The sequence below is a fragment of the Anopheles gambiae genome, chromosome 2 (assembly GCF_943734735.2).
Source record: "Anopheles gambiae chromosome 2, idAnoGambNW_F1_1, whole genome shotgun sequence".
NCBI lineage: Eukaryota > Metazoa > Arthropoda > Insecta > Diptera > Culicidae > Anopheles > Anopheles gambiae.
In genome coordinates, this window is record NC_064601.1 from 73,448,041 (window position 1) to 73,475,894 (window position 27,854).

The following is a 27,854-nucleotide window of genomic DNA, read 5'->3' on the forward strand; positions in this document are numbered from 1 at the left end:
TTTCTTTTCGTCTCGAAAATGAAGCATTTTCATAGTTTAAATGAATATCCACCTACAAGGGGAAGATTCAACTCATAATTTACTAGTTATTCACATGTATAATAACATAGAAATCATTCAAATTTAATATTGAAAAATGTAAACAAACGTCCATGCCAAAACACATACAGTGCATACACATGGATTATGTACACACAATGGTTTAATAGGTTTTGATCCTTTATATTTGATGTTATAATTGATTGAAAAGTTTAACAATAATTATTGATAGCTATTTTAAATATTTTTCACGCAATTTTAAGAAGAAAAAGAGACAAACTTCGTAAACAAACTTAAAAATGTCCCGAATTGAATTCTATCTACTGTAGCTGTGAAGCGTTTGACAGCCAAGGTACTCACAGCACAGGTGGGTATCGAACATCAGAGCGTTTCTACATACACCGAGAAATTAGCTGAGAATAAAGCTGACAGCATGCTTTGACAGCGACTGACAGCATTTTCGGTGAGAGAAATCTCCTCAGCATGCACAGAACGATGGAGCTGAGAAAAAATTAAATTGGCAGTTTATGTCGAACGATCAATTATTGTTTGTATTTTTGCAGTCTAATAATTGTAGAAATGTTATTAAAAAGTAAAAGAATTTTTTTTTACTTCATTTTAGCGATTCAAATTTTTACAACATTTCCCTGGAGCCAGCCGTTGGTGCCAGAGACCCTGGAGTCAGCGGTTGGCACTAGTGGAACTGGCCATATGCATGTCGCAGTTGTGTCCTGATAAGTGGTGCGCCGGATCCATGTATTGGTTCTTGGCGAACTACGTAAAGGATGCTAGGGAATACTATTGTATTCGATGGAGTATGACCCGTTTTTCTTGATGAAACTATGTTGGTCATCTTGGGTGTGTGTATGACTCGGACGGTTCCTCTGAGAGTATTCCGAAGCCACCACTTGCTCGTTTTTTATTTCATAACAACTATTAGAGTAGAATTATCTTATAGATACTTTCGTCCTTCTCAAACTTGTGTAGGGGTAAGATTTGGGACTTATCATCATCATCATCATCATCACAACACAATTTTAAAAAGCCTCATCTCGGCGCTTTCCGAAGCTTCAACACACACCAGCGTGAGAAACTGGTTGTCAATTCTCTCACTGCCATCTCTCAGCTGCTTTCTCGGTGTATGTAGAAACGCGCTCAGAGCGTTTCTACATACACCGAGAAATCAGCTGAGAAAGTTACTGACAGCATGCTTTGACAGCGACTCACAGCATTTTCGGCTAGAGAAATCTCTTCGGCATGCAAAGAACGATGGAGCTGAGAAAAAATTGAATTGGCAGTTTATGGCGAACGTTCAATTATAGTTTACATTTTTGCCGTCTAATAATCGTAAAAATATTATTAAAAAGTAAAAGAAACTTTTTTGAGTTCATTTTAGCGATTCAAATGGATTTTTTCAACATCATTTTAAAAGTCTCATCTCGGGGCTTTTTAGAGCTTCTACACACACCGGCGTGAGAAACCGATTGTCAATTTTCTCACAGCCATCTCTCACCTGCAGTTTCGGTGTATGTAGAAACGCTCTCACAGACAGAATCAACTGACATGTTCGACTCGACGTTTGTCTTGTTTGTTTGTTTGTGTCTGACAGTGCACCTCCATATGATTATATGGGTTTGTTCGTGTCGGATGTCATGTTCGATTGCTGCTAGAGCGCCGCCTTACTCAGCAGGCCAACGAAAAGATTTGTTGATTTAGCTGGCAGCTGGCAGATTTAGTCATGTGGGTCATGTGGGCACTTATTCGCCGTTTGCAATTTGCTTGATTCGAGAAGTTGTAACAATAGTGCTCGGTACAATGTATAGCAAGAGGATGGATTCGGTAAACGTTTCCCGTTTTGTGGATTAAGAAAGCCACTAAAGGTATTTTCCAAATAGCTGGAGCGGTGCATTTTTGTGTGTGAACGATGAAGCGACGCTTTTCCGTGAAGCTGTTTAAGTTCATCAAGGCAATCAGAACAGGTAAATAGTCTATAAACAAATTGGTTTGTCGATTACTTCATCAGTTTGATATCAAGTTGTATCAGTTTGATATCAAGTTGTATCAGTTTTATATCAAGTATCTTTATATCGCGCCAGTTATTTAGTGCCAACTAAATAGAAGTTGATTCAATTTTCGATGTTTCATTAATGTAAATAAAAAACGAGAGTGGAATGTTAAGTGTGTTTTGTATTACACCACAAAACGCCAAAACCGATATTTACGTTTTCTGAAATCTGACAGTGCTTTAACATATTCAGCCCGGTTCAATCCGGCGCTGTTTTTATCAACTTTCCGTTCCGCCGGCATCTACAGCGCAAGCAGTGGATTTTGATCCAAAGATGCATGTACAAAAAAGGAGTTTTTTCGCTATAATTTCAACTGTATTTTTTTCTTTCTTTTTCTTATTTTTATAGAGACTTTGAGGTCTAGTTCATTCGCTTCTTTTCGATGGTTATATTTGATTCAGTAGCATTGTCTCTTTCAGGTAATTAACAATTTTCATTTCTATAGTTGTGTCGTTTTTTAGAAGCTGTTCGATTTTCTTTGGTAGGTTGAGTTTGGCTCTTGGTTGGTAGGTTGGTAGGTTGAGATGTTCTCATATTCTGGGCATTCGGTTAGTTAGTGCTTGACTGTTATGTCTGCGGCGCTATATAGGGAGTTTGAAGGGCTCTCGTTGTTTTAAAAGTGGCGATGTGTGAGACGGGTGTGACTAGTGTTGGGAAAAAGAGCACAATTGGGTGTGCTGTGCGCACACGCACGCACATCTCAGTGTGCGGTGCACATTTCGCACTGTGCGCGCTCTACGCACTGTGCGTGCACTCCGCACTTTTCGCACGGTGCGCGCACTTTTCGCACACTCCGCACAGTGCGAGCACAGTCCGGACTTTTCGCACACTTCGCACAGTGCAAGCTTCACTTGCTTCACTTTGCACTGTGCGAGCACACTTCGTACTATGGTGGTAGGTACACAAAGACCACGAAAACACGACCAGTGTCAGCTTTTTCTCTTAGAGTTCATTTACTCAGCAATCGGGTTCGTCTAACAGTGGATGAACTTGGCGGACACCTGACCTCTTCAAGCCCCCCCCCCCCCCCGCCCATCCACGATGGCTATTATTGGTCCCAACAGAAAGCATGTGTAGATCCATGCAAATATTGGAAACCCCATCGATTTCACATACACCTACATACATGTGACATACAATCCTTTAAAGCAGGGGCCTCCAAACTATTCAACTCGCTGGCCGCATTGCTTCAAAAATAACTATGTTGAGGGCCATTTCATTCCACGAGCTGCACTTCATTCCACGCTCTTCTTTTCCACCCTTTTACGCATGGCAAAAGCGCAGAACGCTGAAACACGCGCGCACTGCTGAAATCGATACAATTTAATCATCGTTGGCCCAAGGCATTGGGTAGAGCGAGAAACAACATATTTCTTTGCAAATGTGGCTGGCCGGTGCACGAGCACACCGAAACCGCGCGGAGACATTTGCTGCGAGAATCGAATGCACAGAATGCTGCGCTTGACCACCATTGAAAACCCGTAACACAAACACAAGGATACAACACACCCAGACAAAAATTTAAAGGCCCCGAAACACAATATCAACACAGCGGTTCGTAGCCGGAGAAATTATCAGGAAAAATCGGCTGACACCAAGCACGCGTCTCTTTAAAACTACTATGAACTGTGAATGTCGTAGGTAAACGACGCTCCAGTGGGTTGAGGTTTCTCTTGAATTTGGCTGAGATGAGACGTGTCTGTGCTTGTACTCGGAGCCACCGCTTTGCGATTGTGCAATAAAACAGACAGCTGGTTTCACGCGAAAACTGTTATTCGCGTCGCAGGCTTGCGCGCACTGTGCGGAGTGTGCTCGCACAGTATGAAGTGTGCTCACTCTGTGCGAAAAGTGCGCGCACTGTGCGGAGTGTGCGAAAAGTGCCCGCACTGTGCGAAGTGTGCGAAAAGTGCGAAGTGCACGCACTGTGCGAAAAGAGCGAAGTGCGCGCACTGTGCGAAAAGTGCGAAGTGCGCGCACTGTGCGAAGTGTGCTCGCACAGTACAAAGTGTGCTGTGCAGTGCGCACAATGAGGTGTGTTGAGCGCACAGTGCGCACTCGCGCACAATGCCCAACACTAGGTGTGACCTATTCTTAACCTGGTGAAGATTCTCAGATGGTTTCGTGAAGGGTGGTCTGTCCATGGATCTATTGTTGTTTTTATATATTTAAGCTGTTTGTTGTGGGATTGTTGCCATTATATCGTGCAGTGCATTTTAGTCTGGTTGTGAAGCCAACGACAAAAGTCGGCTCTGGACAATCTGTTGCTTTGTACTGCGAGTAACAATCGGGCTTCGTTGGCCAGTCTATCCGGCTGTTCGTTTCCTGGAATCTTCTTGTGGCTGGGGATCCAGCAGAAGCTGATGTATTTGATGTTGGGAAGTTGTTCTATATGTTGGATGTATGGATTGTTGAAATGTCCGTGTTCTATTGCTTTTAGGACGGATGCGCTATCTGTGAAAATAACACACTCGGTGTTTTGAGGTGCTACTTCTTCGGCTGCTTTGATGATAGCTATCGCTTCCGCTGAGAAGATAGTGGTGACAGGGTAGTCTGAGTTTTAGGTTTCTATTTTGTGTGTATATTGCACAACCGGCGTTGGGTGGTAGAACGGAACCATCGGTGTAAATTTTGTAGTGGTTTTCGTATTAATCGGCTATTTCGATAAAGTGTTGTAGTATGACCAAACTATTGTTGTTATGCTTGCTGATGTGTTGCATCGACCAGTCTATCTTGATGATAGGATTGTACCACGGTTTTTGCTTGTTTTTGTGGTGAGTTTCATGTTATATTTTGCCTACTTTGTTCATCAATACTGTTGTGTGTGGGATGACGTTTTTATCAACTGCAATTATTCTTAGAATATTTTTCTTTTACTTGCCGACTGCGGCTATTCATGTGTGAAGAGTACAGTTATTCATAATATTGTTTGTTTCCCTAGCACAAGACCAATGGCAGATCCCAGGGCCTGCCATCGACATACGGGAAAGATCACTGACAGGCCCTGGGGCTGAACATGTTGAAGGTGCCACTGAAAGTGTCAAAATAGCATTATTTCTTAGTTTTATGATATTTGAAGCAAATTTTTCGTACAATTTTGTAAATAATAAATTTGAATATTTGTTGCGCTGATTGGTAGCCTACACTAAAAATATATTTTTCATGTTTTTTTATTGTTATATCGTGTTTAGTAAGTTGCATACGTTGACTGCCACTAAACCTTCTGAACGCCTGGAACCAGCGACTAATACTAGTCGGCATTACCAAAGAAATAGTTAAAAATGAACAGTCGTTGAAACATAACCATGGGGCCCTTTATCATTCTAGTAAGTTTTTTGTATGCAGTTTAACTGATGGAGGCTGAATTCATGTAAACACTCTGTATAAAACCACACACAAAACTAGTCTGTAATTTTCAGTCTAGATTATTCTAGCCTCAAAACTAGAATTAGATCCGAGTATCTGCTCGAAAAGTGGCAAAACAAGGTGGTGTTTACATTTATCCCAAGGCGCATTAAAGAGATCTGGTGATGGAATCCAGAATCAATGTGTAAGTATTCCAGGTGGTCTTATAGCATGTTTAATATAACAAAATTAGGATATCACTTTTTGACACGATGGGTGAACATTTTTGTGCAAACCAACTTTCTGGAGGCTTGACGACTAAACAAAACACTCTTAAAATCCTCATTCAGAAGCAGAGGCGATAAAAATCAGCCTTCTAAATTCATACATCTTGGAATAAGCGCACCTGTATATTATACCCACTTTGATAGCAGCTCGAAAAGTGATATACAATGCTAACAGCTGACATGCTGAAATTTCAGCCTATCAACTTAAGACGGAAAGGACCCTCATAGTTGTTAATAATTGATCGATATTGGCATCACAAACGCATTAAGCGTATGCGCTACAAATTAACAGTTGATTGTTGGGCTCACATCTAATAACTCTTTTATAAATGTTGTATCTCAAATCAACTCTTTTCATATCTTTATGATCTAACGGTTATCTGACTGCGTAATAACATGTTATGTCGCAAACGTATATCAGCATTTAGGTTATTTTTGAAGAAAAACAATTCACCAAAAAGATAAGAGCACATTCTTTTCCTTCATGCCAATTGAACTGTTGTATGAACCATACTAGTGATGGGAAAATGAAATTTTTGTCGGAATCGATTCCGGCTAGCTCCGCAGTTTTCCGGAATCCATTCCGGATAGTAGATCCGGAATCAGTTTCTGGAATCGATTTTTGCTTCAGAATCGGAATCGACTCCGGAATTGGTTCCGGAATCGGCTCCAGAATAGATTCCGGAATCAGCTCCGGATACGGAATTTGTTCCGGAATGGACTCCGGAATCGGAATGGGTTTTCGAATCGGAATTGGCTCCTAAATTAGAATCGGCTTCCAAACAGAATTAGTTTCGGCATCGCCATAAAAAAGGCATTTGGGTTCAATCTGTAGTGTAGCCGCGTTCTTATCTAATTAGGTCATTTAGGTTCGTTAAGCTAGATTCGTTAAGTTAGATTCGTTAAGTTAGATGCGTTAAGTTTAATCTGTAAGTGTTAGTGTTAATTTGTATAAAAGAAATTAATAAACCCGAGCGGGCTCTCTTTTTCCGTTTGGACGTTCGACTGAACACACGTCCGTACACCTACAACATTACATGGCGATCCTGCCAGTTTAAAACCGAAAAGCAAAACCACGTGTAAGAAAAAAGAAAAACGGAAGTGGTATCTTACGAGTGTCGCTATAATCCTCGTGTAAGCGAAAATACCACCAAAGAGAAGACGAACATAGCGAGTGACGTTACAATCCTCGCATCTTGTGGTCGAAAATACCATCGAGTGTGGTCGAAAGAGCAAAATATATATAGCGAGTTGTTAAAACCCTCGCATTGTACGTGCAACGCTAGGGCATCATACGGCACGCGCCATTGTGCTGTATGACACCAGAAGCGTATTACTGTATTGAACGAACGGCTACAACAACACCGTACTTGTGAGATTGTGATCCAGCGAGTGCCGTTACAATCCTCGCTCCCTCACACGACGACCGAAAGTGCGAATTACAGCCGTATTAGATGAACGCCTGCAATAGCCCCGTAGTGTGTGAGAATTGTGATCCAGCGAGTGCCGTTACAATCCTCGCTCTCTCACAAGACGACTGAAAGTGTGTTCAATACACACTGTGACGTGATACTGTCGCCGTGAAAGTGCACCGTGTCGTGCCAAAATCGGACCTCGTGTGACCGGAGACGACCCTATGAGAGAACAACTGAAGCAGAGTGGCGAACGGCGAGTAGTTTTCGACAAGCAAAAAAAAAAGCAGTGCAATCGCGGGTGAAGATCAACCTAAGCAGCGCAATAGTCTGGAAAAAAAAAGGTTGGTAATGTGAAACGCAAGGTCAGTTCAAAGAAATGCTAAACTAAAAAAAAAAAAAAAAAAAAAAAAAAAAAAAAAAAAAAAAATTATAACCCTTCATATTTCAATGTTTTATTTTATTATTATAAATCTTTTTTTATAAATTTATTTTTACATACATATATATATATATATATATATATATATATACACATCGTATTCATATCGTGTTAAAATAGCTAAGCGTGTTACGAAAAAAAAAGACTTTAAATAATAATCGGGATGTGAAAAACCGCGTGTGACAACGTAACCTATAATCTGTGAACAACTCACAACCTTTCGTCAGAGACCACGTGTTCAGAAATTCCTTGTGAGCGCCTAACCTATAATAATACATTAAGTTTTATTTTTCTATTCTGCCCCGTCCAATCCGTAATAATGTCAAACTAAAAAAAAAACCTACGTATTGATAACCGCATAAAATCAAAATTTACTTGTAAAAAAATCATTCTTATACACGGCTTGAGCGAAATCGGCCTGATCTTTATTCCCGGCCTGATTTCGCTTTTAAAACTTATATTTTAAATTCAAGAACTAATTCACATTCCGGAGTGTAACGACCAAGCGTTCTACGGGTAGCAGAAGGTTAATTGACCGTTTCAATAATATATAGCACGATTCGGAAGAGCACATAAATAATTAGACGCAGAAGTCAGTGGCTTACGTCTGTTCAGTTCAATGTCGCGCCAAGAAGAGCTTTATTCTATGACAGTTCATCTTGGACACCGGGTGCTCCAGCGGTCAAAGTATAATACGTTTATACTGCTGCGTTCGGGGTTCGGGTTGAGTGCACAGTGGGCGATATTAGTCCGGACGTTACATGAGCTAATTCTAATTCTTGAGTCAATTATGACTCCGTTATCGGGGCAAATTGCGATTCCCAGGTCAATTCCGATTCCGAAGCCGATTCTGATCGCGAAATCTGGTAGGTTCGATTCTGAGCTCCCACCACTAATCGATTATGCTTTGGCTACTACAATCACTACGGTTAATGTTACCCACCTCTTTTAACCACGTTGGATTGGGCAATACCCTGGATGAAAGAAAAAGACACACATGTTCTGCTTCAACTTAAGGCAGCGGTAATGACTGATGTGTGCGTGCGAAAAAATCAAAATTGTTTGATTCTGACGCATGCGATTGCAAACTGTCACCCGCTGCGGGTGTCAAATTCCATACATTTTCAGAAAACGCACGCACGCCCGCATCAGCGATTACCGCTGCCTAAGTAAATGTTTCTTATACAGTGATCGACAAAATAAGACAACCTGCAATCAATTTTAATTTCAAAGCATAGCAGTTTTATTAGTTTTTGCATCGATTATTTTATAACTTAGATCCGGAAATACATGAAAATGTCTGTAATCTACTGGGATTAATATTCCGAAAACGTAAGATCATGTATGAAACGAAAATTAACAGTTGCTAATTCAAACTGCTATCGTAAAAAAAATCACTAAAAAAACAACGTAAAAACAACGTAAAAAAACAACGCAACGTAAACAACGTAAGCGTCCCCCGAGTTTCGACGATTCGCAGATACGACGATTCCCAGATATGACGATTTTGATTTTGACAGTTAAAAGTTGTCATTGAGGAGAAACTAATGTACAGTAGAACGTCGATTATCCGGCATGCTCGGGACCGAACGGATTCCGGTTAATCGATTTGCACGGATAATAGTCCCAGAAATTTCGGAAACTCAAAAATGTTTGTATCTTAAGGGTTTAAATCTGCTAGAATGTAAACAAAAACACCGGAGATTTTTTATATAGGCATTCCAAGCTAAGATTTATTTTCAATTCATTGCTGTATTGTCGGAATGCACGTTGCTTATATTCATGTTAAGTAGAATTTTTATTATGATCAAAGAAATCCGTAATCTTTTATTGTTTTTGGGCAGACTGTATCATCTGATTGATATCAGTTATTATCTTACATACGGCTATTTTGTCGCAATATTCAAAGCCTTTCTGATCCATAAAAGTTAGAAGGCCGTCTACATGAATTTTCGCTGTCTTGAAGTCAATTTTTTTCATAGGCAATATTTTCTTCTTCAGATCCACTCGAATCTTCCTCCTAATTTGCCATTGCTACAATGTCACAATCGTTTTTAGTTTCAAAGCCATGGGCATCTGCATCAACAAGTAGCCATTCTTCTACATGTTCAATGAGAAGAGATTCGCTAAAACATGATAACGTTTTGAGCCCTGCATACATTTTGTGTACATGATTTTCATTCTCTTCTTCATCATCTACTACCGAAATCATTGTTGGCAGAATGTATTTCCTGGATCGTATCAGAGTGATGGGTTCTACTTTATTCCATGCACTCGATAAAGCGTATACAGCGTCCAAAATCGTGAGCTTTTTCCGAAAATCTAGCACATCGTTCGAAACAGCAGCAAATCGTTTTAATAAACTAATCATACCTTGATCCATTGGTTGAATTAGGCTGGTCACATTTGACGCAAGAAATTTTATCGAAAATATATCATCCGTGTTGAGAAGCGACTCTTGTGAGTGTGATGGAGCATTATCCAATAGTAAAATGGCTCTTTGAGGTATGCCTTTTGATGCCAAAAACGCCTTGACTTCTGGAGCCCATTTGTTTTCAGTAAATACGTTTTTATTCATCCAAGCACTCTTCTGGTTGTAGTAGACAACGGGTAAATCATCTGTGTTTATGTTTTTAAACGCTCTTGGCTTCTTTGATTTCCCTATCACAACAAATTTTATCTAATACGTTCCTGACGCATTTGCACACAATACAGTTAGCCTTTCTTTTGGTTCTTTGAATCTGGGTACAAACTTTTCAGCACCAGTTACCAGTGTTTGTTTTGGTAGACATTTCCAGTATAGTCCTGTCTCGTCTGCATTGTGAATTTGATCTAAGGTTAAATTTGCCTCTTCGAGAAATGTTTGGAAATTCTGACAAAAATCTTCGGCATTCTCTACACAACCACTCAAAATTTCTCCTTGCGTCGAGAGCATTCGTATGCCGCAACTGCATTTGAACCTCTTATGCCATCCAGTCGAAGCTTCAAAGTTCCCCTGATACCCTAGTTTTTGGTGAAAATCTTTTGCCTTTTCAGTCTAAATAGTACCACTTATGGGCACACCTTCTGAACGCTTTTCTTTGAACCAGGTTAAAACGGCGGTATCGAGATGTTTATACGACGACATCTTCATGGTTTTTTTTCTCTTGGAAGGACCAGCCAAACTATCGCAATCTTGCACAAAAGTTTGCAATTGATTTTTTTGTTTTAAAATGTTACGTACTGTTTGTAGTGATACGCCATATTCGTGGGCGAGACTTGATGTTGATATGCCTTTCTCAAATTTACGAATGAAGCTTAACTTTTCTTCCACAGACAACACCACTCTCTTACTTTTTGGCACACTGGTATTTTCCATGCTAGTAAATGCGGTAAATGATGATGATCGATGATTGTGATTATTCGATGTCGTAATTGCAACAGGTCTAATTATTTTGTCATGTACAAAACACTGAAAGCGGAATAAATTGTTTATTTTATCTGTGCATGAAATAACCTTTGTCCTGTTTTGTTATCAAATCACTCATATAACTAACATCTGCAAGTCGAGCGGCGCTCTGGCACCAATCGAACACGACAACGAACATGAAAACTGTATGAGATTTTCCCTGTTCGATTTGATAACCAACATATCGAACAAGTTTAATCCCATACATTTTTCATGTTCGATGTTGTGTTCGATTGGTGCTAGAGCGCCGAGTCAACATGGCTATAATTTACACCTGTTTCCATCTACGTTCGAATCTCGTGCCGTTTGCATCGAATCGCAAACCGCCTGCTTCGAATCGCATGCCACTACGATCGAATGCGTGCACCCATGGTTGAATCGCGTGCCAGTACGGTTGAATCGCATTCCACTATGGTCGAATCATATGCCACTACGATCGAATCGTGTGCCGCTACCATTGGATTGCTGAAAGCAAGAGCATAGTAAACTGTTTGTTTACGTTTGAAAGCTGTTTCTTTCTTCGCCGACGGCATTCAACACAGGTGTATCATCAAGGTTCCTCAACAAAATCAATGTGACTTATAGGCTTGCATCAAACCGCAGAAGACAACATAATAGCTCACGTGAAACTAACATGCTATTATATTGATTCGGAATGTAAACAATCGAATGATACAAAATCATGTATTAACATAATCCAAGTATTATTTCACGGTTTGATGCACATTTAATATAAATTTAAAAAAGCATCTTGACATAAGCTCAGAAAAATCATTTTTACCAACCTGTCAATCGCTACTCATGTTCTCCACATTTAAACAACTGTAAATTTTAGTCGCACGGTTAAGCCACCCGCCGGTTAATCCTTCTTCTTCTTCTTCTTCTTTGGCTCAACAACCGATGTTGGTCAAGGCCTGCCTGTACCCACTTGTGGGCTTGGCTTTCACTGACTAATTGACTAACCCCCCCCCCCCCCATAGCAGGATAGTCAGTCCTACGTATGGCGGCGCGGTCAATTTGGGGATTGAACCCATGACGGGCATGTTGTTAAGTCGTACGAGTTGACGACTGTACTACGAGACCGACCAACGGTTAATCCAGCCCCGGATAATCGACGCTCTACTGTATTTTTTAATTACTTTCTGATACCCGTTACACACACATTTCCAACGATTCCCAACTACACGATCTTGAATATCTAAATCGTGTAAACAGCTTTTGGAGTAAAATTAATACGTAATCGAACATTACAGGGTTTCCTGTCCAATAAACTGTCCACTTGTTTATAACAATAGTAGTTTTGAATAGACACCGCTGTTGACCACTTGCTCACACGGCAGATGGTGTAAGCTACTCTGTCCAATTTAATAACACAATTTTCGCCTTCGATTATCAACTGTCAGATTCGGCACAATTCGCTTTCGATTAGCAACTGTCAGACACCGACGTCACCTGCATATAACTTTTTCGTTTTTCACTGTGATCCTTGGTTTGGGGCGTAAAAGCATTGTTTTTAAGAGGAATCTTCTCATTTTCAGTTCTCTCTGCCGGTGTTCTTCCATTTCACTAATTTACTGCGCTTTGCTCTGTACGACTCCCGTATTAATCTCAATCAGAATTGACTCTCTTTTGAAGTTGATTTTTTTACTCCTTTGCTACTCTTTACGGAATTGAAACTTGTTACTCCTTTGCGATTCTTTTTGGAATTGAATCTTTTTATTCCTTTGTAACTCTTTTAACTTTTAACTTTGTAATTAAATCTTAGAGGGATTGAATCTTTGCGGATTTGAATCTTTTCGGAGTAGAATATTTGCAGAATGACACTGCTAATTCCTTGCCGAAATGAATTGGTTTATTCAAGTGAGTAAATAACTGTATTATTCGCAGTAAGGAATTTTTATTTTGGAACGATGCTGGTATAAAAAATGGTTTTGGTTTTTAAAGGAACTAGGTTTAAAATGAACAACTCCAAAAGAGTAGATTTTTTCGTATCATGGGAATTGACTCACTCACTCAATTAAAAGAATGGCTCAGATTAATTAATCATCAATTAATAATTTATCATAAATAGTTTTGATTATTTCATAGGGGAAATTTAAATTCTTTTTTTTTTACAGAACCATTCGGAATCGAATTGGAATTTTCCATCTGCGTGTATAAAACAATCGCAGTATAGTTTATGTTAGCTTGCGGTTTGGTTCCATCAAATCAGTCGATTCTCCTGCTATTCTATAATGATAGACTCAAGATTATTTGCCATCAATTTTGAATATTATGAATATTGAATATATATATTTGCACTGGATGTATAGATTTTCTTCTTAAATAAAATGTAACCTCCGTTACCAATATTCCTTTTCTTGGTAGATCTAATTTGTATTTTTGCACATGAATTGATCGACGGTTCCAAAGTCCATATACAGTGTTGTCGAGCCCATGTAAACAATGTTAAGTTGCTTTTGATAACTATTCAATTCTAAGTAAACATTTGAAGGTCAACTAAAATTCTGAAGCTTTTCTGAACTTCGTTCAATTGTAATTACTTTTGCTTTCCTCAATATAATGTGTGCTTAGATTACCCGGGTTCGTTTCTTCGCTGATAATTTTGTTGCTATTACATCAAAATCATTCATAGAAATCATGGATACAAGATCCACGTGACGATCTTTTACTATTTATGAAGTAAATTTGTAACACTGGATGCAACTGAAACGAAAAAACGATGTAATAGCGCAGTTAGAAATGCAAAGCGATAGTTGGATGTCCTGATGAAGAAAGAACTACATAGATATCTATGAGGGCTATACGGTTTTTCAGTTGTTCCTTGTATCATGGGATTTAAGGGACATAAAAAAGTGAAAATTGTATGGCCTTTATCTGATGTCAGTTCTTGGTTCACTTCGTAAAGAGGAGTGCAATTATCAAGCAGCAGCAACATCTTAGATTTCAGATTATTCTCATTTGAAAATTATTTTTCAGCCGGGATGAAATTGTAGTGGAACCAGGCTCCAAAGATGGTTTGCGTTATCCACGCAATTTTTTAGTTGCATTAGTTTACCGGAAGATACTCTGTTGTTACGTGTGTAACAGTATATGAGTAGCTTTATTTGGACTTTCTTAGAACTGTCGTTTCGCGTATGGATTTTCGCCGATCAGTTTAAAAATTAGTCTTTCTTCTTTGGAATCACTTTTGCTACTGTCCTTCTCGATGGCGCCTATTCTCGATCAGCTGATTAGCCTTGACCTCACATGAACCTGTTTCGCGACCGCTGCCGAACTTTCTTCCTATTGGCCCTATTTTTGATACGCTTGTTGTCTCGCCTTAAGGGTTATCCTTCTGTCATTGTCTGTTTAACAGCGCCATCTGGTGTTTTTAACTTTCGCTGTCACTTTCGTACCCCTTGGACTGCAGCTTGGATCTTTCCCATCAGAAGGTAAACGGTTTACGTAAAAATGTGCTGGTTTTAACTGATATATCTATTAACATGCTTGGGGAATGGCTATTTGCTAGTTTTAGGACATCTAAGAATGAAAAATAACACGCTTCGGCACAGGGTGTAAACAAAACAAACGAGAGCTCAATAGTATCGCCGAAGATGTCAACACCTGCTTTCGAACAGTAAAATATTTCGCTGAAAGAGTCAATTATATGCTCGAACGAATCAACAATTCGCTGATCATGTCAATGATATCATCGAAAACCCTGTAAGTACCAAGCACTCAGAAAGTCAGTCTTTGCTACGGGTAACGGAACCACGGAACTGCGATACTTAACTTAACACTAGAACCGCCGATGGGACTTTTTTGTCCCATCGTATTCGAGAAAGGTGTGTTATTCCGCTTGCCATCGTGAACTCATTGAAAATTTCTGACTTTTATTTATTTTTAACAATCTTTTGAGTGCACCTATGAACAAAATTGTACCTCATGTGGTATTTAAAAAAACTCATTTTCAACCTAAAACCGCCATATGGGACATTTTTGTCCCATAAGCAAAATTGATTGTGATGGCTGGCATCCCTGCTGTCAACGAGTGACGCGTGTACTTCTGCAAGTCTGGCAGCACTGGCTTGTACGCGTTTTCGTGACAAGGCATGTCAATACGAATAGAACAATAAAAGTGCGCGAAAGTATTCAATTACATACATGCTTTTACTCTTGCTTACTACGTGCTTATGTTTTCGCTATATTCAATCGGCTAGTCCATAAAAGCATTCTACCGTACACTCTAGCGCAATTTTATTAGTAGCACTGGTTCGTCGTCTTATAAAGATTTATTATACCTAATTATGGAGTTTATTAATTATTTTGCCACATGAAACCCTTAGGAAATAATAAACATGTCTAAATATGTACACATAACGAATGGGACAAAATTGTCCCAAATGGCGGTTTTAGTAAGGTTGAAAAGAGAAAGTAGTTTGAACTGTTTAAATAATCTTTTCTGGTGAAAACACGAAAAAATAATTCACTGTTTTCAGTACACTGATGCACACAAAGGTTATCCGTGTAAAAAAAATATTCGACCGCTTGTCCTCGGCGCGGACCAGTGTGTTTCGAGAAATGTACCGCAGATTCAGCATTGCATCCGATGAATTCAGGTATCATCAATGTTTTCAAGCATCATACCGCAGTCTTGGCTTTGGCTAAGACAGATTCGGGAAGGGGTCCCGCGGTCTTGAGATAAAGTGTGAAACCCTGTATTAATTCGGATCTTCTATTCAAAAGCATAGTCTTGCAAGATGTCCAAGGATCGTTGCGCACTACGCCTTAGTTTTGCTGGTGCTCTGTCTTTTGATGCAATAGCTGTGTCGTCTGCGAACAAAAACAACTCAATGCCGTTCGGAAGAACACGGATATTCGCCATAAACAGCAAATATAAAAGCGGCCCCAGAATACTGCTTTGTGGTAGGCCAGCTGGAACACGTTGCACCTCAGACACATAATTGCGTGTTTCTAATACACTGATGTACACAAAGGTTATACGTGTAAAAAATTATTCGACCGTATGTCCTCGGCGCGAACAGCATGTTCGAGAAATGTGCCGCAGATTCAGCATTGCATCCGATGAATTCAGGTATCATCAACGTTTTCAAGCATCATACCGCAGTCTTGGCATTGACTAAGACAGATTCGGGAAGGGGTCCCGCGGTCTTGAGATAAACTGTGAAACGTGCCAATCAAGACAATCTGCAAGGCGTTCGGCCGTTCGCGGACGTTTGTGGACAACGCCATTCGTAGCGAGGCTACGGGTAAATCGACAGGTCGTCCCCGAAAAACAACGGCCGACGTTGACGCGCAGATTGTTGAGATGATCAGGGCGGATCCTTTCAAAACTTGCACTCGTATCAAGCAGGAGCTTGGTTTACAAGTTTCGGCGAAAACGGTGTCTCGCCGTTTACACGCCGCTGGGTTCTGTGCCCGGAGACCGAGGAAGGTTCGTAAGCTGCAGCCGCACCACGTAGAAGCGCGCATTCGGTTTGCCGAAGAACATTTAGCTGCATCCATCTTTTGGTGGAGCAAAATCATTTTTTCGGATGAGTCCAGAATCAATCTGGATGGTTCGGACGGCATTAAATACGTCTGGCGCTTTCCTAATCAGGCGTATCATCCGAAAAATACGATAAAAACCCTTAGTCACGGAGGCGGCCACGTAATGGTGTGGGGTTGCTTCTCCTGGCACGGCACGGGTCCTTTGTTCCGTATCAACGGGACACTGAACTCGGAAGGGTATAGAAAAATACTTAGTCGTAAGATGTTGCCATACGCCCGACAACAATTCGGAGACGAAGAGCATTACATCTTTCAGCATGATAACGACACTAAGCACACATCGCGAACAGTTAAATGTGGCCTGCGTTGAGTCCTGACCTCAACCCGATTGAAAATCTGTGGTCAACTCTCAAGCGTCAGCTTAAGAACCAGCCTGCACGTTCAGCCGATGATCTATGGACACGCTGCAAGGTTATGTGGGAACGCATACCCAGATGCGAATGCCGTAAGCTCATCGGCGATATGGCCAAACGCTGTCAGGAAGTGATAGCGAATAACGGTCACCAGATTGACCGTTAGAATGTGTTTTTGCTCAGTGGAACACCGCAACACCTCCTCCCAACAACCACTTAAACAGTCCTTTTCAGGGCTACCAAATATTTCTGACAAGAACTATGTCTTTCGGTCACAGAAAAAAGTTCCTATTTTTATGTCCACCAGTGTACCACCTGAACAATATGTTATATTCACAGGGATCAAAGCCGCCGTCAAACACTTTCAGAACATGAAAGTTCCAGGCTTTGATGGTATTTCCAACATCTGCCATAACCATCTGAATTAGCCGCGCTCTGTCTTTATTGATGAATATATTCAACGGTTGCCTTGAACAAAATATTTTCCCACCATCCTGGAAATGTGGTAAAGTGATCCCGATTCTCAAGCCCGGTAAAGATCTCACACAACCTTCCAGCTATCGTCCGATCAGCATGCTGAGCTCTTTTAGCAAACTGTTTGAAACGATTATCTTCTGGAGACTGCAAACCATTATCAACGAGTCTCAAATCTTACCACCACAACAGTTTGGTTTTCGGCCGGGTCATTCAACAACTCACCAACTAATACACCAACAAAATGCTTTATTAGAGAATAAGCGTATCTCAAGATCCACTGAAATTATGATGCGAAATGTAGAGCAGGCGTTCGACAACGTATGGCATGATGGGCTCATCCACAAGCTCCTTCAGTACCAACTTCCATTATACCTGATTAAGATGATCAAGAATTATTTGCATCAGCGCACCTTTCAGGTTGTCCTTGGGCCTTATGTGTCTGAGGTGCAACGTGTTCCAGCTGGCCTACCACAAAGCAGTATTCTGGGGCCGCTTTTATATTTGCTGTTTATGGCGAATATCCCTGTTCTTCCGAACGGCATTGAGTTGTTTCTGTTCGCAGACGACACAGCTATTGCATCAAAAGACAGTTCCTCCATAGAATCAAAAGCACCAGCAAAACTAAGGCGTAGTGCGCAACGATCCTTGGCCATCTTGCAAGATTATGCTTTTGAATAGAAGATCCGAATTAATAATACCAAAACACAAACCATGATTGTCCCTCATTACCCAAGTCATAAACTAGTGAAACCCACAGCTGATTGTGGGTGGAATATCAATCCATTAGCTTCAGAAGGTGAAATATCTGAGTCTCATCATTGATAATAAGCTCCTATATAACCATCACATTAAAGAACTTTCAACTCGAATGATCACACTACTGAAAAAAACTTTACCCTTTGCTGAATCGTAATTCCCGGCTGTGTCCAAAAAACAAAATTGCTGTACATAAGCAGATAATCTTACCAACGGCAACGTACGGCATCCCTGTATGACAACGTAGTGGTTACACAAGCATCCACAAAGTCTTGGGATTAAATCGTTTTTTGCGTCTAATCACGAAGGCCCCACGCTGGATGAGGTTCGAAGAATTGTATGATACAATTGGCAATAAACCTCTAACTAAAATCGTCTATAAAAACACGAAAAAAAAATTAGCTGTTTTCAGTTCACTGATGTACACAAAGGTTATACGTGTAAAAACATATTCGACTGCATGTCCTCGGCGCGGAACAATGTGTTCGAGAAATGTGCCGCAGATTCAGCATTGCATCCGATGAATTCAGGTATCATCAACGTTTTCAAGCATCATACCGCAGTCTTGACATTGACTAAGATAGATCCGCGGTCTTGAGATAAACTGTGAAACCCTGTATCAATCGCGCTGTTTTATGGTGGTATCGGACGAGGTTTTTCCTTCAATAATTTTGGCATCTTCCAAAAGGCTGGTTAATGTGCTGGGAGTTGTTCAACTTACCTTGCAAAGTTTGTGTTGCGGATTATAGCGACTCGGTCTGACATGATGTGCAAGAGCATAGTCGCTTGTTGTTTTATTTGCTGGTCTCCACTTCTTAGGAATTGACGTCGAAGTGTACTTCGTCGTTGGTTCAGTTGATGAGTATGATCATCCAGGGTGATAAGCCCTCCACGTACTCTGATAATAGAAGCACCAGTGGCGGGCTTACAGTGTTGGGGGCCCTAAGCAGTAAGATTAGTTGAGGCCGTCTTTACATGGTTACCGAGGGGTAATCAGCACCCGTCTTGAATAATGTAACATTTTAACTTAATTTTTGTTGCTGTCGGAGGGGGAGAAGTGATGATGGTGGTTAGGGTTCGTCTAACACGGGGCCCCAACGTCCATCATCCACGGGGCCCGCCTCGCTAATACAGTGCCGTATTCGACCAACTTTTATAGATGCTGGGATACAGATACACGGGGCCGCTCATCGACGGGGCCCCCCGCAATTGCTTACTTTGCTTACCGTTAAAATGGCCACTGAAGGACACATATTTATCGCTGTTTTGATGGAGTTCTACAACATAGTAATGGCAGATTCAATTGCCGTTGGCGCCTGAAGTATTTTGGTTGATGAAATGCCTCGGTCAACTAATGCACCAAATCGGTCCCAATAAACATTTTAATAGTTTTAGCGACTCACTGGTGGTGCGCGGGATGTCTCAAAACCAAACTTAGTTATAATCGGGAAGTGATCTGAATACAATTCAGCTAATGGTTGCAAGATCACAGTGTTGATCAGAAATCAATTCAACGATGAAGAAAATCATTTATAGGATTTTTTTAGCCCTCACAGACATCGCGTTCCATAGCGCAATTCAAAGATTATCCATTAAGCATGAATAATTCTTCGATAACGGCGAGTTGCTCAGTCTTGTTGCGGCATAGAAGGATTTTCGATATCATCTTTTTAAAAAAATGTTAAAAAGTTCCTCCATAGAAACAAGTTCCCCATCAGCAGCAGACGTTGATACATCTGGGGAGTTTCGCGCATTCTCTAAACGTTGAGCGAGTGTGGTGAAGCCAGGTGGGGAGCGTGTTACTTCTGGTACAGTACGATTTGCTGGTAACACTATACTATTGTGAGGAGAGGACGGTCGAACGGTGGGAGACGGTGTCACTAGAGTAGATGTTATCGCTGGTGGAGCTAAAGCTAGTAGTCTCAAATTTATAGTCCGAATTCCCAGGATTGGCAAGTTCTGATGTTTTGTCGGACGACGAGTCGCCTGTTGTCTAATCTCTACATACTTGGTTCGACAAGGTTAGATCATCAGCCTGGTGAGGGCCTGCGCAGTTTGAACATTTGGTTGGTCTTCGGTTGGACAGATGTCAGTGATGGGCTGAACTGCACATAGAGAATATCGTGGATTGGTTTAGCTGTGCCGCGTACCGTGACCGAAGTTCTGATATCGGTGACTCTGCGTTTTGGACCCTTTTTGTTTCCACGGTATGGTTCCCATCTGATGATTACTTGTTCAATGGTTCGGACCATCTCCATTTTTTAAGTGAACAGGTTCCACGCTTATAATGCACAAGATACAATCTGGAATTAATTGTATTAATATGCCTTTTAATTTCAAGCGTCTCAAAGCCGTCAAGCTGGTGTACTCCCCGGAGTTCTTCTATTACGTGAATTTCCATTTCTGGAAGTCCTCGTAGAACGGCTTTGAATGGACGGTGTTGTTTGGCATCATGGGTGAAAAATTTAGCATTGCGCTCATGCAGGTATTTTATAACACCTTCATATTCAGTCTTCTAACACGAGATGATTGAAGTACCAATTCCGCTGAGCCGGAATGTCGGCCTGAACCCGCATGATAGAAGCTCCGGTCGAAGCTCAGTAATGGATATTGTTTTCACAACAATTGGTAGTGGTTTGTAAGTTGGTCCAGGGGATGTACACTCATTTCGATGTGCCAATGGAGCGATAGGTACTGCAGGTGGATGGACTGGCAGGCCGGTGGATGTTTCGGTAGACATTCGAATGGAGTTATTTTTCTTCCGACGAGTTACTACAGTAAATTCATTACTGAACTGTACCCGTTAGCTCCTTATTTCGTTCTGTCGTAAAGGCGGTGCCCTTACACATTAGCGCGTTACCTCTCTTACACATACTTTTGCAATTCATCCTTAGTTTATACTTAAGTCTAATTCTTAATCTTACAATACTTCGAACTTCGTCTTGATCCATAGTATCAGAGGTGCAGGTTTCAATGGTTTCTTGTTGTTTCCAACTGTATTTAGCTAATAAATGATACTCTTTCTTTTTTTTTTCTTTTTTTTTGGCTCAACAACCGATGTCGTAGAAATGTAGAAACAGGAAGAAGAGGTTCGGTCGAATTCGTATAGTCCGCCATAGTAGAATGCCATATCGCGCACCCGCCTTACTGCCTGTTTCTGGTTGTTTATGTTGAATACTGTAAAAAATAACTTGGAAATAAAGCAGCGCAAATCACTTATACATGAAGAATGATAAAAGATTAAAGCAACTTTATTTCAATGCGCACAACACTTCAACGCCTGAAAATTCAGCCGAAGCCGTAATAATTTGAATTTAAATAAATAACACTTCAACACTTCACTTAATATTACATCAGGCGCCCGAGACTTAAGCCTAAACGCTCGCGGCTTCAAAATGCGAAGGCTTGATCTGTACTGCCGATTTTGTGTGGTAGTAAGAAAGAAGTGCATGAGGAACACTCGCTGCACTAGTGCGAGCGAGACATCGACACCAGCATTGGTCTAGACGACCAACTTTAGTACCGCGACAATTTTCGGTGACAATTTTTTTGACAGGTCTTTGTTCTAAATCTGCTGTCAATATCGAAAATGTTGCTGAATTTTGCTATGGACGTCTAGAAAGCAAATGTCGCAAATCGTTTTAGAGCTGTCAAATTGTATTCACTTGTGATGAAGCTGTTTTTCCAATCTTGAATTGATTGTTCGGTATAAGCAGATATAACGTAGACACAACTCATCTAATGAAATGTTGTATTAGTTTTCCTAATTTAAAATATACTTAGCAGGAAAATGAATCTAACAAATGTTTTGCTGGGATATACAGCTGCATGGATCAATTTTATTCGGTCGCATACACTGCAACTGAGACAACCCAAAAAGCGGTTGTGGATGCGACCTATTTTACGAGGTAGTACATCTTCATTACTACATAAGACATAAGTACAACAAAATATTAGAAGAAGAATTGGAAAACACTGTCGTAAATTTCCTTCGACTTTCAATAGAAGATTTTGATTATTTATTGGCTCTAATCACTCCAATGATTGCAAAAAAGAAACGGAGATGAGAAATGCTATGAGTGCTAGAGAACGTTTGATAATAACTTAAAGATTTTTGGCAAATGGAGACAACTATAGAAGTTTGGAGTATACATTCAACGTAAGTATTTAGCTATTGACATGTTTATATAAGTAGATATTTACTGACTTCCGGATCAACCTGTCTGCCAGGTTGGAGTCATCCGTTAGTCAATGGTCTAATGTTGTTGGCAATATGAAAGACTTCAAAATATTTTGAAATCGTATAGCAACGTAGAAGCTTCGTTCGCTGGCAACTGTATTCTGTACAACTGCAAACAAGAATATTGCCGGAGTCTTTCCAGAGACCCTAAAGGTACAAGTAGGTTCCGTTACTGCAAGACAACAGTTGGAATACAAGTCGATCATGGTTTCTTGCATCCATCGGAGTGACTTCTTTTTCTTCTTCTTTGGCACAACAACCGCTGTCGGTCAAGGCCTGCCTGTACCCACTAGTTAAGTGAGCTTGGCTTTCAGTGACTTTTTGTTACCATAGCAGGATAGTCAGTCCTACGTATGGGGGCACGGTCTCTATTCGGGACTTAAACCCATGACGGGCATTTTTTTCTTCGTACGAGTTGACGACTGTACAACCAGACCGGACCAGATCGGAGTAAACTCGGAGCACCCACAGATGGGAATCCATTCCGATTGCCTCGCATCGAGTGCGTTTCCTGTAAAATAAATCTTATAACCAACAACTAATATCTGTATTGTATGTCATCCAATAGGTTTCGGCATAATCAATATCTACGTTTATCCTAGAGATTTGCGATGCTTTTATCGAAGTTCTTGGCAGTTATGTACATGTATGTTAAAGATAAGTATGTATTCAGAAGAAGAAAAGGCGTCCGTTTGTACACTGAAGAACAATAAAAAAAGTAGTGTGTATGTACCGCAAATATTCGTTTACAAAGACTTATATGTTTTGATCAATGAACGAAAGTAGTTTAGCCCGAATTTTATTAAAAAAAAAAACATTAATATTACTTTTGAAGGATCCCAAATCTTTTTGGGATTTATTGGAATTTATTCTTAGTTGCAATAATTTTCATAACGTGCCGTGCGTTCAATAGATTGCATAGTACCAACACGGGCTACTATTCTATTACGCCTCTTTGGAGACCATGATTCAATTTCTTTGTCAGCTCGGACAAAAAAACGCATTTCCTCACTGCCCTCGTCATTTATTGAATTCAAGAGAGTTTGTGAAACTGATGAAACTGTTTTTAGCGTCTGAAGGACTTCTACATTGTACGTCAAATTTGCCTCTACCCGACGCTTCTTCGTTTTTCCAGCCTGTTGGTGAAGCGTAATTGCGAGCAAAGGTGGCTCAAGGACAGCGGTTTGCTCGTTGTTGGCTGGTGACGAAGGCGACGACTCGTTGGCCATTTGTGGGTCCTGAATAGCCGAACTCGAACGATGCAATGAGTCTTGCGTGTTGGTCATTTGCTCCTCTGTATATGTTCCTTCTATCAAGTTTTCCTCGGGACAATGCCATTCAATTTCTAGCGATTCCTCCGGAGATGGCGTTCTTGTGAAGTCGGCATTACACGTAGAGGTCTCTAAAAAATATTCATGAGTGTCTATATTGCAATTTTTAAAACGATTTTGATTTTTAAGCTGGATGATATAGATAATATGAATTTACTATGGATATATTCATCAAATCAATGAGTTCAATGAGAAATCAATGAGAATCAATGGTTGAAAATTTCCAATGATTTTAAGCAACAATACGGTTTCCTTAATGCCATCGGAGCTATTGATGGAAAGCATGTTCAAGTCAAATGAGAGTGAGAGTGGAAGTGATTATATTAATTAAAAAATATTCAGCATTGTGCTTCTTGCCGTTGTTGACGCCAACGGTTTTTTTGTTTGCCGATGTTGGTGCAAAGGAAAGAATTTCGGATAGTGGGGTGGTAAAGCATTCTCGGCTATATGAGCTATTAGAAAAAAGAATGATACATATACCTGAACCATGACCAATACGAGAAGGAGAACATGTAAGAGTGCCTTTTATGTTACTCGGTGATAGTGCGTTTGCTTTCACAGATTATTGTATAAGACCCTGTGGAGGCGACCCAGAACGGCACAATCAAAGTCAGCGGAAATTTAACGAACTGTATTCTAGAGTTCGTCGCGTTGTAGAAAGAGCATTTGGGATTTTTAGCGCAAGATTTAGGGTATTAAGAAAGGCTATGGAGTTGGAACCAGGCATAGCCAGCTAAGTAACGCTTGCGGCAGTTAACCTGCAGAACTTTATCCGAAGAGGCTAGTGATAATTTAGTATTTATACTTTATATGTAGTTGAGTAAATTATATTACAATGTATCTTGCAAATAGTTTTTCGTCGGTATCATATTATTAATCATAATGATTTTCTGGGTTATTTACGGAATGAATTCATTCTATGAATATGTAACGCAAAACAGCTGGACTGTCACTACTTGAATAACAAAATAAATACATAAATTCACAACATACAGCAAGTGTATGTGTACCAATAAGATAAACGACTCCTCTCCTTAAGAACATTCGGATCGTTTACCCGTAGCAAATACCACCTATCCGGCTGCTTAGTTACGCCGAATGGAGAGGGAGAGAAAGGATAATATCACACCGTGAACTATAAGTGTAAAAGTATGTGTATATCTAGAACGATTCAGCGTATCCGTTAACCTATGAAAAAATTCTCTTTTCTTCTTTAGTTCTACCTTCTTTTTTAAAATAAATATAAACAAGATTGACTTTATACACTTACCAACGTATCTACTGTAGTTGCACATTCGTTGGTCACCGATATGAAATTCATTGCATCATATGCAGACCATTTTTTCCTATTGGGTTGCGCAGCTAAAATAAAATAAAATAATAATATTAGTCTAAACATCGTCTAGGAAGCTGGATAGAAATTGCTTATTTCGTTAAAAAGTTGTTTTTTTTTATAATGTTTATGCATCATGCGTAATGGTGTGCATCCTTTCCTTATCCATTGATGCCTAGGAGACGTCATAATTTTCGCTCCAAGTCCAGCTACGTTCCCAGCTTTAGTTTCAAATCATTCGACCTCGACGACGAGAAGGAGGAATGCGAAACCGATCATCTGCTGAAGGGCGGGAAGCTAGGTCTGGAGGAAGCATCCGTTGGGAATCCGTTTACCGGGCAACGGTGCAGGGGCAGCCACGAATTTATCGCTTAATACAATTTAGCTATTTATCCCACTTTTCCACACTGTTAGCTTTTTGGTAGGTTAGAATAAAATTACCATAACGGTTTGTGATACTCTTAAATCGATAGAGCAGTCGGCCAGTTATACACCAAAGAAAGTGCAATGGAACCATTCATTGGATCGGTTTCGATTGAAAAAAAAGTATTGCGATTATGAAATTACTGAAATACATAGTACTGCCAGGCATGGTTTTCAAGGTGCTCAATTGTTTTGTTTAGCCTACAGTAACGTAATCTATTTCTTTAGCACACTTAATGAACTTACCAGATCCCGTTTGTTCGCTGTTTTTGTAAACATCCTTGAAGTGTCGGAACGAGCTTCCCATTAAATTCTCCAATTGAAGCACATTCGTCGGCCTGTTGTATTTTATTTTTATAGTGTAAATCACGTCGGTCCCATAAGCATTCACGCATTTGTTTTTGCTGTATGAAGAACAAAGAGTCTTCCTGATACATGTTTGCTCTCTAAAAACGAAACAAAAGAGCAAATAAACTAAGTCCACTTATTGTTAGTGTTTTCATTGTTTGTTTCATGTAGGGTAAGTGTATCAATTGTGGCTATAGCACCAATTATGGCTATAACGAATACTATTTTTGCTATAAAACAGTCTATTTGCACTCTAAACCCACGGAAGGATTTTTCATTTCAAATATGAACATTTTAACACATTTGTGCTTCATTGGTTCCGTACTGCTCACTGTCGTTTGTTAAATATCACCCTTATAAATTGTGTTGCCAAGATTTTTGGTATCTCTTATCATTTTGCTTAGAGCAGCACTGCAGGATATTAGCGATTTTCAAGCACCTAACCATATTTTTTCTTTAAACCATCATTTTGGTGCAAAATATTAGTTATTTAACGACTACACATCAAAATCTACCTAAATTTCAGCGAAAATATGCCTTTTTTCCGGTATGTCCATAATTGGTACAACTATCCTTCGGTGTACCAAATATCGTGGCATGCTATGGATGCTTTGTTGACAAGTGTGGTTTTGTTCGTAGTGCTTAGTTGACAAGTGAAAAAATGCGGGTTTCTCGTTGTTATTTTCGAAATACAGTCAGATATAAATAGTTGAACACTTTTTAGTTGACATGCTTTTTAGTTGAACGCTCAATAGTTGGCTGATAGTTCAATTAAAAAGCATGCGTTTGTATGGGAAAACCGGTTTCTGAAAAATTCTCAAAAATCTCATGGCATGCCCAGAAAAAGTTCTTTCAATGATTTTTTTTTGTATGGAAAAACGTGCCAACTAAAAAGCAAATAGCTGGCAGGGAATCGAAGTTCAGCCAGTGAGTTTGGACTGTATAAAGTATAACATTCAACTCTCTCTTATTTGAGAGGCGATGGGTCTGTCGAGTAAGAGGGGGTTTCAAATTACCGAGGTTGAAAGTGAATGGTAGGTCCATACTAACAAGAAAGACACAGAACATTTAGTATGTGTGTCCCTCTTATTTGTGTATGGCGTTGCCATGGTTATTCAATGATGTATGCTCAAATTGGCAATCGTGTTCACAGTTTCCTATAACAACAGTTAGGGCCTATAACAAACAGCCCTACATCCATCGAGCATAAGTTTCATCGAAATAACGCAGTCTTGAGTGACTTTCACGAAAAAAGGTGTAATCTGAATGCCGCTCGTGTCGTACTATTGCCAAGTGCGTTCTTCTCTGATCGATAATAAAGCATATTTGACCAGAAGTACTTTGAAGATAGTTGGGCAATGGCTACAATTTTTCTACGATTTAAATCAATTTAAACAGCCCACCCTGATTTGCGCTCCTCTGTGACTCGTGCTGAAACGGTAGCTAGTTTCGGTATAGCTCCCAAATGAAGGAATATGAAGTTTTATCAGTAGAATAAGTCCATAACATTTTAGACGAACTGGTTTCAGCCACAGATACAACAGTGGAGTGGGGGGGGGGGGGGGGGGGGGGGGTAAATTGCTGTATCGCCCCATAAATTGTGCGATTAATTGAGCGTGGATATCAATACAAATAGTGGTACAAAACGGACATTTGAGTGAACTTATTACTACTTAATTTGAGTTAAAACAATGGCCAAAATAGATTTTCGGTGTAAATATCCACAAGTTTTGGCTTAAAACCACAATTGGTACAGCTATGGCGAATTACTAGGAACACTATAGCCATAACTAACTTGAGACGCAATTTTTAATCGAAATTTTCTATTGTTTCGTTAAATATTGAGTCAAAATAAAAAATACTCTCGTGTTCTACACCTTATAGGCTTCTAGAAAACATATAGACTTTTAAAATTTTACCCATTACTTATTTTTACAGACGTAAAATCGGTATCTTGATGACAAAATATAATAATTGGTACACTTCCCTACTAACAGTGAATTA

The 27,854-nt window shown here is 40.0% G+C and overlaps 1 long non-coding RNA gene across 3 annotated transcripts; it reads left to right on the forward strand.

The window, feature by feature from the left end:
• The first annotated feature begins 1,598 nt into the window (after nucleotides 1–1,598).
• LOC133395076 (uncharacterized) lies at nucleotides 1,599–26,745 on the forward strand. Of its 3 annotated transcripts, none has more exons than XR_009767186.1 (3): nucleotides 1,599–2,018; nucleotides 2,454–2,524; nucleotides 22,984–26,745. It is a non-coding gene; the product is annotated as an uncharacterized LOC133395076 (long non-coding RNA). The 3 variants fall into 3 exon arrangements; XR_009767187.1 differs by lacking the exon at nucleotides 22,984–26,745 and adding an exon at nucleotides 21,242–22,977; XR_009767185.1 differs by lacking the exon at nucleotides 22,984–26,745 and adding an exon at nucleotides 5,044–5,858.
• The last annotated feature ends 1,109 nt before the right edge of the window (nucleotides 26,746–27,854 follow it).